The 13,618-nt window shown below is 42.3% G+C and overlaps 1 protein-coding gene across 1 annotated transcript in view; it reads left to right on the forward strand.

Moving 5' to 3' along the window:
* Positions 1-13,618, forward strand: part of DTD1 (D-aminoacyl-tRNA deacylase 1) — a 642,381-nt gene that overhangs the window by 380,484 nt on the left and 248,279 nt on the right. The window lies entirely within an intron of this gene.

A 13,618-nucleotide genomic window follows, 5' to 3' on the forward strand; every position in this document is an offset into this window, starting at 1 on the left:
TGCAGCTGACACAATCATGTTAGCGACACAATGATGTCCATTGCAGGAGCATTATCCATGAAATTACTTCCTGGCTTCCCTGCAAGCACAGCAGGGGCTGAAAACAGCTCACATGGAACTCAGCATTCCAGCGAAACCTCTTTTGGCTTACATTGCACATCATAGTGAGATGTGATCGCCTGGCGCTTCCACTAGACCCTAGTGTTTTTTTTTATAGGGGAAGGGGTCCCTTTGTGCAAGGGCCTGGGTAACCACCACCCGCCAGTATCTTAAATCTTTCAAAAGGAGGGTGAACAGGGCATTTACACTTGATTTATCTCCCCCTCCACCCCCATCAACCTCACTGATACTGGGCTGAGACATCATAGAATTTAAAAAAATGAGGGTTGGGTAAACATTGGGCCATGCCCCACCCCAAAAGGAATCACTGCAATCTTTCATGTGAGGCAGATTGGGCACTTTGCCTACAATCTGCTCCCCCAGGGTTGGTGGAGGCTGACAAGACGCCAGAGATTTTTGCTAACAAAAATAAACAAAGGGGTTGGGAAGCCCACTGTGGTTTAGGACCAAGCCCCACACCAAAAAGGGGGCATTACAGTGTTTATGCCACCCTTGCGAGGCCAATTTAAGGGTTGCTCCCAATCTGCCTCCTCAAGGGGTAGAGAATCCACCAGATAGCAGAGATGTTTCTTACAAAACAATTAACAAAGTGGTAGGAACTGCACACCCTGCTAAATGGCCTTGCCACCACCCAAAAGAGAGGCATTACAGTCATTCTGTCCCCGGTAAGTAGGTTGGGGGGTTTGCCGGAAAATCTGGGGGCAGAAAGCCCACAAGACACCAAGGCCATTTTAAAAACATGGAGACAAGAGTCCCACCATGGCATAGTGCCATGACCCCACCCCAAAAAGGACAACACTGTCTTTCTGCCCCCTTCAGCGGTGGATGCCCTAGAGGCTAGGGGAGAAAAGAGGGGGGGGGGGGGGCAGAAAACCCACTGGACATTAAGGATCTCAAAATGGTACCGAAACAAATAAAAGGATGGGGACAGTCTCTCCTGACCTCTTGCCATACCCGCACCCCAGATGGGGCAGTGGAGTCTTTCTCGCCCCCGCGGGGATAGATAGAAGGCCTGTTGAGATTGAGGCGTTTACTCATGTACAAAGCCCACTAGACACTACAAATGTTAAAAATTTCGCAAAAAAGGGGTGAGGGCATCCCACTCTGGCATTGGGTCACCCCAAAAGGGACAATAAAGTCTTTCTGCTCCGTACTGGGGCAGATGAGAGGTTTGCCCCCTTTTTTCCCCTGGGGAGCAGAAAGTGCACTATACAGCAGGGATTTCAAAATGATGGCAAATATGACAAATGTTTGGGGGTGGCCCACCCTGACATTGAGCCATACACCCACCCCCAAACTGTTAATAGAGCCTTTATGGGAGTTATGGGGTAGAAAGCCCATTAGACACACTGAATGTTTTCAGTCAGAAGGGATTTTTCATTTTTGGCAAAACAAAGAGGTGCGGGTGTTCCAGCCTGACATTGGGCCATACTACCACCCTAAAAGGGGCAACCCAGCCTTTCTACCCCTTGGGGTTTGCCCCAATTTGTCACACAGAGGAAGCCTATAGTGCACTGGAAGCCATTAACATTTTGTATAAAATAATGGAGTGGGCTCTGGCCCATCCTAACATCAGGCCCCCCACTCTCACCTCTGAAGCCTCAACAGTCTTTCTGCTCCCCTGGGAACTAAAGCATCCCCATCCCTATGGCAAACAAGCTACTTTCAGTTCTTTTAGGAGTTTTTTTAAAATATGGGCCACCAGGGTGGGATTCAATCCCAATTTAATCTATTTTTCTATGCATAATGGCTACCCTGTTCGGGCTCGGGTGTTGGCACCTCCCAGGGAAACCTACCAAACCCACACAATTTTGAAAACTAGACACTCAAGAGAGTCTGGGGGGATGTGGTTTGTGTGGATCCCACAATGTTCTTACCCACAACTCTCAAGCTTTGCCTGCAAATGATACATTTTCCTTGCAGTTCTGTGATGGAAACTTCCAGAATCTGCACGGATCAACAAAATTCCGACCACTTAGCATTCCCTCACTTGTCCAATTAAAAACGCAACTCCACTTGTATGGCTAGGCCTAATGCCCCAATAGGAAGGAATGAAACCATGGACAAAGGGAGTCTGAATGGCCTAATCCTAAACCTTTGGACAAAAAAAAGTGGTTCCTAGTATGAATTCTACTGTTGTGTAGTTTTGGTAAATGTTCCACAAGTATATTTATCTGTCTAGAAATAACATTGATACTAAATATTTGCATCTATAGTAAGTGATAAACTGCTTCTGCTCCTTTTGTCGTTGTTCTAGATAAATACCTGACTCACCTACTGTTTTATTGAATAGTTTTTAGTATTCAAGGCCACAATGGTGCACTTAAGAGAAACATTTTATTGTTGCAGGATTTATCAGACACAAAATGCTGTACATAGAATAGTTTGAGGATTATGGGCTGGTTGTGAAAGGATTATTTAATCAGGAGGAGAGTATGTGTGAAAATGTAGTTTTAGAAAGTGCACTGTACATTTGTATTTTTACATTACCCATATTTATATTACGCAATTACACTTAGTTGTGTGATATATAATTGTACAGTTTCAGGTCTAGAGCAGTGAAGTAATATACCCACTTGACCAAATGCCAAAGCCAGGATTGTAAACCAGATATACGCCTTCTTGTTTCAAGGTCTGGAAACAATGACCTGATGTACTAAGGTGGGTAGAAAAGAAAAAGTATCACGTTTGGTATTGCAAAACGGTTGGATTTCTTCATTTGCTCAAGTTTACGTTCACCCGAATCATGTTTAAACAGGATATAGTAATCGAGTCATGTAGTACAGTGGTTCTTAACCTGTGGTCAGGGGGCCCCTAGTGGGCTACAAGTCTTAGTCAGGGGGTCCTCTACGACTTAGAAAAATGAAACATTGAAATTTTAAAGCGTTCTATAAATGTGAAGGAATATGAAATATGAGGCTAAAAAATAAAGGTGGTATCCTCAGATTGATTTGTTGGAGCAGCCATACAGAATATAGAATTTTCGATAGGTGGTCTCAGTTCAATTTAGAGAAGCTCCAACCTTACTATCAGAATTTTTTTTTTCCGTATTTGTAAATTAAATAAAATATTTCCTAATTTTTATATACTGCACCCAAATATTTCAATCACCTCAAAATCTACCTCTGATTCTTAGGCTCCTGGACCCCTGATCTTGCATAAGAGACACAATCCTCCTCAACATCAGACCAATAATTTAACACAGTAAATAAGTAGTGACTAGGACCACTCTATAACTGAGTTCTAGATTAATGAAAAGTTAGAGGGTTTCATTACAACATCTCAAAATAGGCAATATATAGAATTGCAATGCCATGAAGGCTCAGATACAGAATATATAGTCAGATCTCCAATTAAAAGGAAATACTCTAAATAAATGAAACAGTCCCATGTGGGAAAGAGTCATCAAAATAATCAGAGTCCTGTGAGGAAACCAAAAAGTATCTTTAAGTTCTGTCAGATTCACAAGGAGCACTGACAGCATCCCTAGGTAAAAAAGAAAAAGTCTCTGGGTCATCCCCTAAACAAAGGGTTATTTTGCACTTTTTATATACAGGTAATAAGCAAAAACTACCAGCTCAGCGTGGCATGACTAGTGATAACACATATTGAGCAAATCAGAATTGAGATTGTTACAACAAAATTACACCTCTAACCTACGTTCCCTTTAAGGCGCGCGCGCGCGCGCGCGCGCACCTTCGCCGACGTCACCGCGCACTCCCGGATGTGGAGCGCGCACAAACGATCTCAGGACGTTCGGCGGAGAGGAGCCGGCCGCGCCGCCGCTTTAAGAAGCGAGCGGCGCGAAAACCAGGCACTTGTTCCAGTGCTGCCGGCGAGGTGAGGTGTCGTAGGAGAGTGCAGGTAAGGGGGCTTGTGGGGGCTTGTGGGGGCGTGCGGGGGCTTGTGGGGGCGTGCGGGGGCTTGTGGCGGCTTGTGGCGGCTTGCGGCGGCTTGCGGGGGCTTGCGGCGGCTTGCGGGGGCTTGCGGGGGCTTGTGGCGGCGTTTCCCCGCCCTTTAAAGATTGATCCGCTAGCTCAACGCCATCCCTTGTACCAAGTTGGCAAGGCCGTTTCCATTAAGATGGTCAATAACTGTTAAGGTAGCCTTTCATTTCATTTGTGAGGCTTAACAAACAGGCAGTGTTAGTAGGCATGCGTTACAGTTCTGTCATGAGTTAAAGCCCTGTTTATGCAGAAGCCTATTAATTGTATCCGCTGGTGTAGGTGCCCGTTCACCCCTTAATAGGCGCCATGTTCTCCCTCGACGTGCTCCAGAGGCTGGCGGCAGGCTGACCTAAATGAATCCGTGAGTGAATAATGAACACAGAATCGCTGATACATATTCATATCCGCCTCAGGGAAGGGTCAAGCATCCTACATTGAAGCAGAACTACATTAACATATATTACAAGCAGTAGGGCAAGCCACTGACACTGATTATTCAGTTTACTTTTCCATAGGGGTCAACTTTGCTCTGCTTAAAAAAGACATGCTTTCGACTAACTAGACTATGTCAAAATGCAGTGCCTAGGAATCATCAATGGATAGCTGAGCTTGTACAAAGCATTGCATGTTTATATATATAGGTGTTAAACTTTTATTGCTGCTCATTGTTGTACATATCTTAAAGACCATATTGCTCCCACGTTGAATTCGGGGCACATTTCTTAAAAACACATTTTCAAAAGTAAGATGCCATTTTCACACTTTCTGCCACACAATTTTCCTCGTAAGTGTTCCCAAACGTTGGCATGCATGCTGTAGCTTTTGTAAATGGTGTTACGATTCTTTGTAAGCGCTCCCAGCTGGGCTAGTCAAGAGAATACACGTGCAGCTAAGTGGCCAACAGACCTGTGGCGAAATCCAGATTATTCTGGGCAGAACAATGTATATGAAAGAAACTAGGGCTGGTGCAGAGTCAGTGGCAGATTCAAACTGTTCTGATTGAAAATCAGCAGCGCTGCGTTTGTGAAGGTTAACGCAATAGTGCAGTGTCCTATTTAGAGAGTCATGCACGGATGCTGTCTATAAATATGTGGTGGCAGAACATGTAAAGGGTGGGTTATTTACCACCTTTCAAGACATGGTGAATTTCACTGTACGCAATGCTGCTCAGTATAGTGTGGTCTCTCAGCTTGTAGATGTCTGCGCAACGTTTCAAGCATCTAGTGCAGATTGTGAACGAGGATTCAGCCTCATGAATACTATAAAGAGTAAATTGAGGAATAGACTAGAGCAGAAGCATTTGGATATGCTGATGAGGACAAAGGCCTACCTCCTGAACGGCCAAGTTGACCTAGATCGAGTTTATCACCACTGGAAAAATGCCAAAGATCGCCGTGAGAAGCAACCCTGTCACCCCTCTAGTGATGCCACTTGACATGTCTCCCTTATTGTTTATATGTGATATTGACAATTAACAGTGCTCAAGTTACGAATATTTATTAAAATCTTATGATGTACCACCGTTTAAGTCTTGTGCTTTTCTAAACTTGAAGTGTACTTGCCTGTGTGACCAATTCATGTCATGGCGTGTTTATCCAATTTGGAAACTGCCCTTAAGACACTTATTGTGGCCCTGTATGTGTGAAAATGCACCATCTTTTCACTTATTGAAGTAAACGTTCTGAGTGACATTTGGCGCCGCGCACACGCGCGGTCTGGTTCCTGGCGCACATAGCCATGGTTGCAGCGCACAGAGACCCTCCACTGCCGCACACAGAGGAAAGAAATTAGAGGGAACATTGTTATCTGGTGATCTAGTGGACACTGGTGTTCGCCCATCTACCGCCAAACTACGGTCAATACATCTCTGCTGCAAGATGGTGGATAGAGTCCAGGGCGCAATATAAAAAATCTAAGGCTGAACCGACGCTCTCTGACTCATCAATCAAAGCCAAATCGGACATCAATAGCACTATGGACATGATTCTGAATAAATTAACCAACATCCACGACCTGGTGTAGTCAACAAAACAGAACACTGACTCCATGCAACTGGAACTCACAGCCATACGTGCAGACATGAGCACAATTAACTCAAAAGTTAATGATGCAGAGCAAAGAATAAGCGATATGGAAGACTTTACAGACCAATAAGGAAATAAGGTACCTTCTGGACACTAGCAGTGACCTCAGTAGATACGCGGCTGAGTTGGAGGACAGCAACAGAAGAGGCAACATTCGAATTTTTGGGATTCCGATGGCCTTGTGTGGCATTTCTGGAATCCTGGATACCCATGGTCACAAGAATAAAATTTCATCAAAACTTGGAATTAGACCGGGCACACACAATCCCAACGTTTAACTCTTCAACTAGGAAAATGGCTCGCCCCATCATCTGCAAACCACTGCGATACCAACACACGGAAGCCATCCTTTACTTTACCAGGAGAAACCACCAGGTCTCCTGGGAAGGTCAAAAAATAACCTTTACGCAGGATTATTAAAAAACCACGTAGATACAAGCAAGGGATTCCTCTTACTAAGGGACAAGTTGAGAGATAAGAACTTTCAATTTTCTTTCACAGGTCCCGCAAAGTTCAGATTCTTTGAAAATGGCAAGCCACATTTCTTAACAAATCCAAAAGACCTGGCTAAGTACTTGGAAGGATCACCAACCCAAGAAATGGACCTATCTTCAGTGGCCTTGAATAAAAGGAAGACATGATATCCTTTAGGTCTCGTAAATGCTTCAGGATGTGACTCAGTTATGTCAACATCTATGTGAGAGATTTGATGTTACCCTTTTGCTTAGTATACTTTCTTAATGCAAATTAATGTATACTGTCAATATGATGATGCATATTTTCCTGTGTGACATTTCACTCTGAAGTTCTGTTTTCAGACGTCAACGTTTAACTCCATATTCCTTGCTTTTCATAGAAATGTCGGTGCTTTGTCTTATGACGATTTACGCCAACCTACTTTAGTTTGGAAACAGGTAGTATTCTTTGTTTGGCACAGTAGTGAGTCTTGTCTTACTACAGTTCATGGTGCTATTAGGTTGGAAATGCAGCTTGTTTGCATTGGTTACATAGGTACTGCTGGCCCTTGATGTAATGGCCAGTACTTATGTTAGTTGCGGAAGCTGTTACCTATTGATTATAAGGCGCAACGGATAAGGATGTGCATGTTTTGTTTCTGCGATACTCCAGATTGTTAAGAACCCTGTTAGTACCCTCCATGCTGCGAGATCGACGCTCCTGTCGACGTCGCAGCTCCTACATTCGAGTCTTTCAGGTAGGGGAGGGAGCGAGGGGAGTGGGTTAGTGGTATTGTGGGTAAAATTTCACTTGGTTGTTTTTGTTTTTCTGTATGTTTTCTTAATCCTTTTTCATGACTTTCTTAAGTTGACAGGTATGCACTACTCTACCACATGGTAGCAGGGCCTCAGTTGTATGTAGGTTCAGTAAGAGACTCCCTTATCGGCACAATACCCAGATAGAACAACACGCACCAAACTGTGGAGTATTGACGGGGGCTCACAGATATCTTATGAGGGTGTTCATGATCGCCAACACTGACTCAATCGATGCCTCAAGGTAGATGTAATAATATTGCGGAGGACCTTAATGTTGTTTCCTTAAATGTAAAGGGCCTTAACCACGCAGTCAAATGCAGGAAAATCTTTGATTACTTATCTAAAAATAAAGGCGATATCATACTTCTACAGGAAACAAAATTATCCGAGGAGGATGCAGCCTTTATCAGGTACAACTGGATCTCACACATCTCATGCTTGCTGGCGGACCATAACAAAAAAGGAGTTCTTACCCTTATAGCTAGGAAATCTAACATCTCCATTGAATCACAATCACATGATGATGAAGGACATCTGAAAAAGGGTGATGATTCAATTCATGTTCTCAATGTATACTGCCCTAATGCCGACGAACCCAACTTCTGGGAAAACATTTAAAAAACCATAGAAAATTTTCCCCAAGATGACCTTATCATAGTGGGTGGCGACTTCCACTTGCCAGTAGATCCTATAATTTACCGCCAATCCAAGTGCAAATACCAACTCACTCGGTCTCATGATATCGTTAAAAAAAGTTGCTCTAAATTCAATCTTAAGGATACTTGGCGCCTTCAACACCCAGACTCTCGAGACTATACGTTTTACTCGGCCCCACACAACTCCTATACTAGGATAGATTACATATTAATAGCTGGCTCCTTCGCACACCTAATTGACCAAACAGACATTTCACCCAAACTAGTGTCAGACCACTCCTGCATCAACACCAAACTAGCTGGTACCCATACCATACCTCCTACTAAAAGATGGCATTTTAATGAAGATGTTCTCTCCGACCTGGAAGACAGAAAGAAAATTAATGACGCAATCCAGGACTATCTTAAGCACAATGTTCTCCCTGAGACTGACATTTTCACCCTCTGAGATGCGCTGAAGGCAACCATTAGAGGTGTCCACATTTGGTTTAAAGCGAAGATTAATAAAAAACTCAATTCTGAATTAATTAGTTTAGAACGTGAAAGTAAGCTCCTAGAGACCTCACATGCCAATGCGTTGGATAACAACAATACCCTTAACCAATTGGTACAGAAAAAATATGAATATAATAAAATTGTAAGAAATGAGGCGGATGTGTGGATCAACAAGTTTAAGGCCCTTAAACTGTGTGCAGCCAATAGAGCAGGCAAGCTATTAGGTTCCTACCTTAAACATAAACAGAGACAACATACCATCGCTTCAATATAAGATTCCAACAACAATACACAGACTAAACAAAAAGAGATTTTGAATGCCTTTAAGTCTTTCTATGAAGATTTGTATAAGAGCAAACAAACCCTCCATTCAGAAGAATGCGTTAGATACTTGGATACATTAAATCTCCTTCGGTTGTCAGATGCAGACAGCTTAGCACTAGGGAAACCCATCTCTGAGATGGAACTAACCAATTCCATCAAGTCCTTGAAAAGTAATAAAGCTCCGGATGGCTTCTCAGCAACCTTATATAAGAAATTCGGAGGGTCAGTCCAACCAACCATGCTAAAGGTATTCAACACTATAGCCTGGGAAGGTCATACATCCAACTCAATGAAAGAAGCCAACATTATAGTTATACCCAAGGAGGGGAAAGATCCTCTTTTACCAAAAAATTATAGGCCAATATCTCTGATCAATGTAGATTGCAAGATCTTTGCAAAAAAACTTGCCACTAGACTAAATGTGGTTCTTCCACAGCTGATAAATAACTCACAAATTGGATTCCATAAAATAGAATGTCTAATGATAACACCCGCTTGTTATGTCATGTTCTAGAACAAGCAAAGTTGAAGCCGGAACCGACTATCACAATCACACTAGACGCTGAGAAGGCGTTTGACTGAGTATCGTGGCCATTCTTAAAAGATTGCATGCAATCCTTCAATCTAGGTGGATCATACATTAACATGGTCATGGCTATGTAATCAGCGCCTACTGCCCGTATTGCGATTAATGGGTCTCTCTCTGAAGCCTTTACCCTTGAACAAGGTACAAGACAGGGTTGCCCTCTTTCTCCATCACTTTTTCTATTAGCCCTTGAGCCCTTAATACAGGACATTAAACGTAATAAAGAGATTAAAGGAGTACGTTTTAAAGACACTCTTGTTAAATTAGCCGTCTATGCGGACGATATACTTATAGTTACGGAGGACCCGGGTCCTTCAATTGGTGCCCTGATGTTAACCATAGAGAAGTACTTGACTCATTCGGGATACAAATTAAATAGGGATAAATCAGAAGTTAAGCCCCTAAATGTGTGTTGTACTAGGGAGGTATTGGGAGATTCGGGCCTTAAGTGTCAACCTGGATACATTAAATATATAGCTATTGAGTTTGGCAGTAATATTATTGATACACTACAACAAAACGAATCCTCCACACTGGGGAAGATTAAAACCCTCTTCGACGCATGGTCCCCAAAATGTATCACATGGAGGGACAGAATTGAGACCATCAAGATGATGATCACACCCTTAGTGAATTATTTAATTACCATGCTCCCTCTCTTATTAACCGATGATTTTCACCGCAAACTGGATGTCTTTGTATCTAAATTTTTATGGCAAGGCAAAAAGGCCAGAATTGGTCTAAAAAAAACTAAGACTGGATAAATCTCTTGGCGGGGTTAATTTAGCCGACTTCAAAACGTATCAAACAGCTTTCTTAGCAAAACAAGGCTTGTACTGGGTCTTACCTCCGTTAATTATTCTCCAGTATGGCTAGAGGTTGAAAAATCTTTACTTTAATAAACTTGACCCAGTAGCCCTGCTTACATCCAATCATACGAATATCAGCTGCTCAAAATCAATTTTTAAAAACACAAAAGCAGCTCTACTGAAATTGGATAAGAAATTAGACATCAGTATGAGATGCTCTAAATCCGAATCGCTATGGGACAATCACAATATTTTATATAAAGGAAAAACAAAACATAATGATGCCTGGATTGATAGAGGGAACTTTTCTCTCTATCTTTTGGAAAATTCAGCATACCCTATCACTTTTAAAGATCTCCAAACTAAATATAATTTGGACAATCTAGAGTTTTATAATTTTCTAAAAGTTAAGGCAGCACTGACGAAGGCTAAACTACATACCTCAACCCCCTCCTTACCAAACTTTGTTATGAAGATTAAGAAATTAGGTCATCAAGTCTCTTGGATCTATAAACTAATTTGCCCATAGAACTCATCCCTTAATAAGAATCTTACATCCTTTTGGTAATCACACTTCTCTACCCCGACCTCTGAAGCCGATTGGTTGCAAATATTGTGTTCTGCCTCCAGAAATAAAATATCCCCAGTCCTATCGCAGACAAAATTTGAGTTTCTTCATAAGGCGTACTGGACGCTGGCCCTTCTACACTTGCATAATATACAAGATGATCCTAGTTGCTGGAATTGCAAAGAGGAAAAAGGAAACTTGTCTCATCTGCTACTGCACTGTAAATGTGTGGCGTCATAATGGGACAAAGTATTTGACTTTATATTCAAATTATTTTCTTGCACCCTTAAGAAAGAACTATCCACTCTGACAACCGGCTTCTGTGGTATTTGAGCCTGTGAGGGAACTCCCTTTGACCCTGGTTTGCTTTGTTCTTGTTGCGGGCACTAGGCCTAGCCACACAAGTAGTGTACCTTTTTTATCAGCGTCAGCAGGTCAAGCCTAAGTGGTGGAAGTTTTGTGCATCCCTGTTGATTTCGGATCTTCCACCTCACAAAAATGAACGCAAAATTCTCAATTATTGGAAAAGTGTGAGGTTTGCAGGGCATTGCGAGTAAGGAAATGCCATTGGATACACATGAGGCATACCACCCTGGACTCCCCAGGTGTCTAATTTTCAAAAATTTCTGGGTTTGCTAGGTGTCACCAGGTGGCCGCCAAGTCTGGGACCACATACAGCATATACCCCTTTTGTTAATGTTGCCACATTGTGTTTTGGCCTCATTTCTGTCACAGGCACTAGGTCCACCCACATAGGTGAGGTGCCATTTTTATCGGGGGGCACGAGGGAACCCTGGGTGGTTAATTGTGGATACTACAGATTCCAGTACTTTATGTCCCTGAAGTGTAAGGAAAATCTGTGTTTTTCGCCACAATTCAAGGTTTGCAAGTGCTTCTGGGTAGGAAACCTTGGTAAGATCCAGGCAAGTCATGCCACCCTGGACACAGCCGGATATCTTTATTTTAATATTGCCCATGTTTGGTAGGTTTCTCTGGGTGCCGGCTGAGCTAGAGCAAAATTCTGCTGCACCAACATTATAGAAGAAAGTTCAACGCAAGTAAGGTACGATTTTTATCAGGAGACATGGAGGAACACTGGGTGGTAGGACATTTTAGATCTCTGCAGATTCCAGAACTTTCCCTCATTCATAAAAATGGGAGTAAAATGTGTTTTTTACCACAGTTTGAGGTTTTCAGAGGCTTTTGAGTAACAAAAAGCTAATTAGAGCCACCAAAGTCTCACCTCTCTGGACTCCCACAGGGACCTAGTTTTCCTAAATGTTTGGGTTTGGTAGGTTTCCCCGAGTGGTTGCCGATCCCGGGACCAAATACCGCAGCTACCCCCTTTGTCGATGTTGCCATTTGGCATTCTGGCCTCTTTTCTAACATGGGCATTAGGCCCACCCGCACAGGTGAGATATCACTTTTATCAGTAGACTTGGGGGGTAATTCAGAGTGTTAGGACATTTGTGGCGTCTTGCAGCTTTCAGAAATGTCTGTTGCAGAAATGTGAGGGAAGTGTGTTCTTTTCAGAACCACTACCTACTTTTTAGAACGACAAAGTTTTGTGACTCACCTAGATTTAATGGACATGAGGTGAATGCTTTATTCATGTAACTAAAGCATTGTGTGGGTGTGAACTGTCATTTACATACATCACATTTTCCATTGAAATGGCCATTCAAGTTGCACTGACATTGCTTTCCCCCAAAAAACATAAGTAGCAATTTGTCAGAAGACATATCCTGACATTCGACCCCTGTCTTTGAAGGGCAGCACATGTGAACAGATAAATACAGAATTTGAAGGCATCTTTATTTGTTGCTTGGGCTTTCAGCCACGAACCCACATTTGGGAAACACTGCTATAGACAGCGATAATTGGTTGTCTGTTACAGTAACTTTAGAGGATTGTGCTGCTTTTGAATGGAAATGTTGCAGTTTTTTTCTGACTTCTCTAAAGTAGTTACAAAGTACACCAGAATGTAACAAAATAACTTAATGCTAAGCATATTAGCTACATAGCAATAACATAACTGGGTGCAACTAGGGTTGTCACCTTTCTCAAAGAAAAATACTTGCCACTTATACATATTTGAGGGATTTGGAAGAGCAGGAGCTGTTACTAGAATAACAATTTGTGTAAAAATCCTCTGTATCCCTTTTAAAGCTTGCCTCTGTTTATTTTGAAATCCATTTAGAAATAGTCCAGCGAGCAATACAATTCTTTTGATGTTTTCATCTTGTATTTATTGCGTTCAGTTTGTTCCAAAGTGGCAAAAATACCTGGCATAATAATTTCCTTAAATCTTCATTTGTGTTGTATGAAAAAACGGACAGGCTGATAGACTACTGTTCAGGTGGCAACCATAGGCACAACACAAAAACACAGAACACAGCACAGCAACCGCAGTACAACACAGCAATATCGCAATGCAATGATGTAGCACGGATACACAACGGCATAAAAAACAGCACAACTCATTACCACCACAACAAAAATGTTAGGCTTTTGTTCCCAATACCTTCGCAAAAGATGTGTGCACCAAGCATCTCATTTCTCACCACAAAGGGCATATAATAGCAGCAGTCAAAATGTTTTTGTGATCTGACCAGTGCAGTCCAGGGAATAGAAACATGAACATCGATGTGCATGTTTTTAAGAACTCTGGTTTGCAATATATCAAAACGCACTCATAAAGTATTTAGTTTCAATGTTCTTTGGAGGGATGAAAAGGCTTACTCGTGCTCAGTGT

Source organism: Triturus cristatus, chromosome 6, assembly GCF_964204655.1.
Source record: "Triturus cristatus chromosome 6, aTriCri1.1, whole genome shotgun sequence".
NCBI classification, from domain to species: Eukaryota; Metazoa; Chordata; class Amphibia; order Caudata; family Salamandridae; genus Triturus; species Triturus cristatus.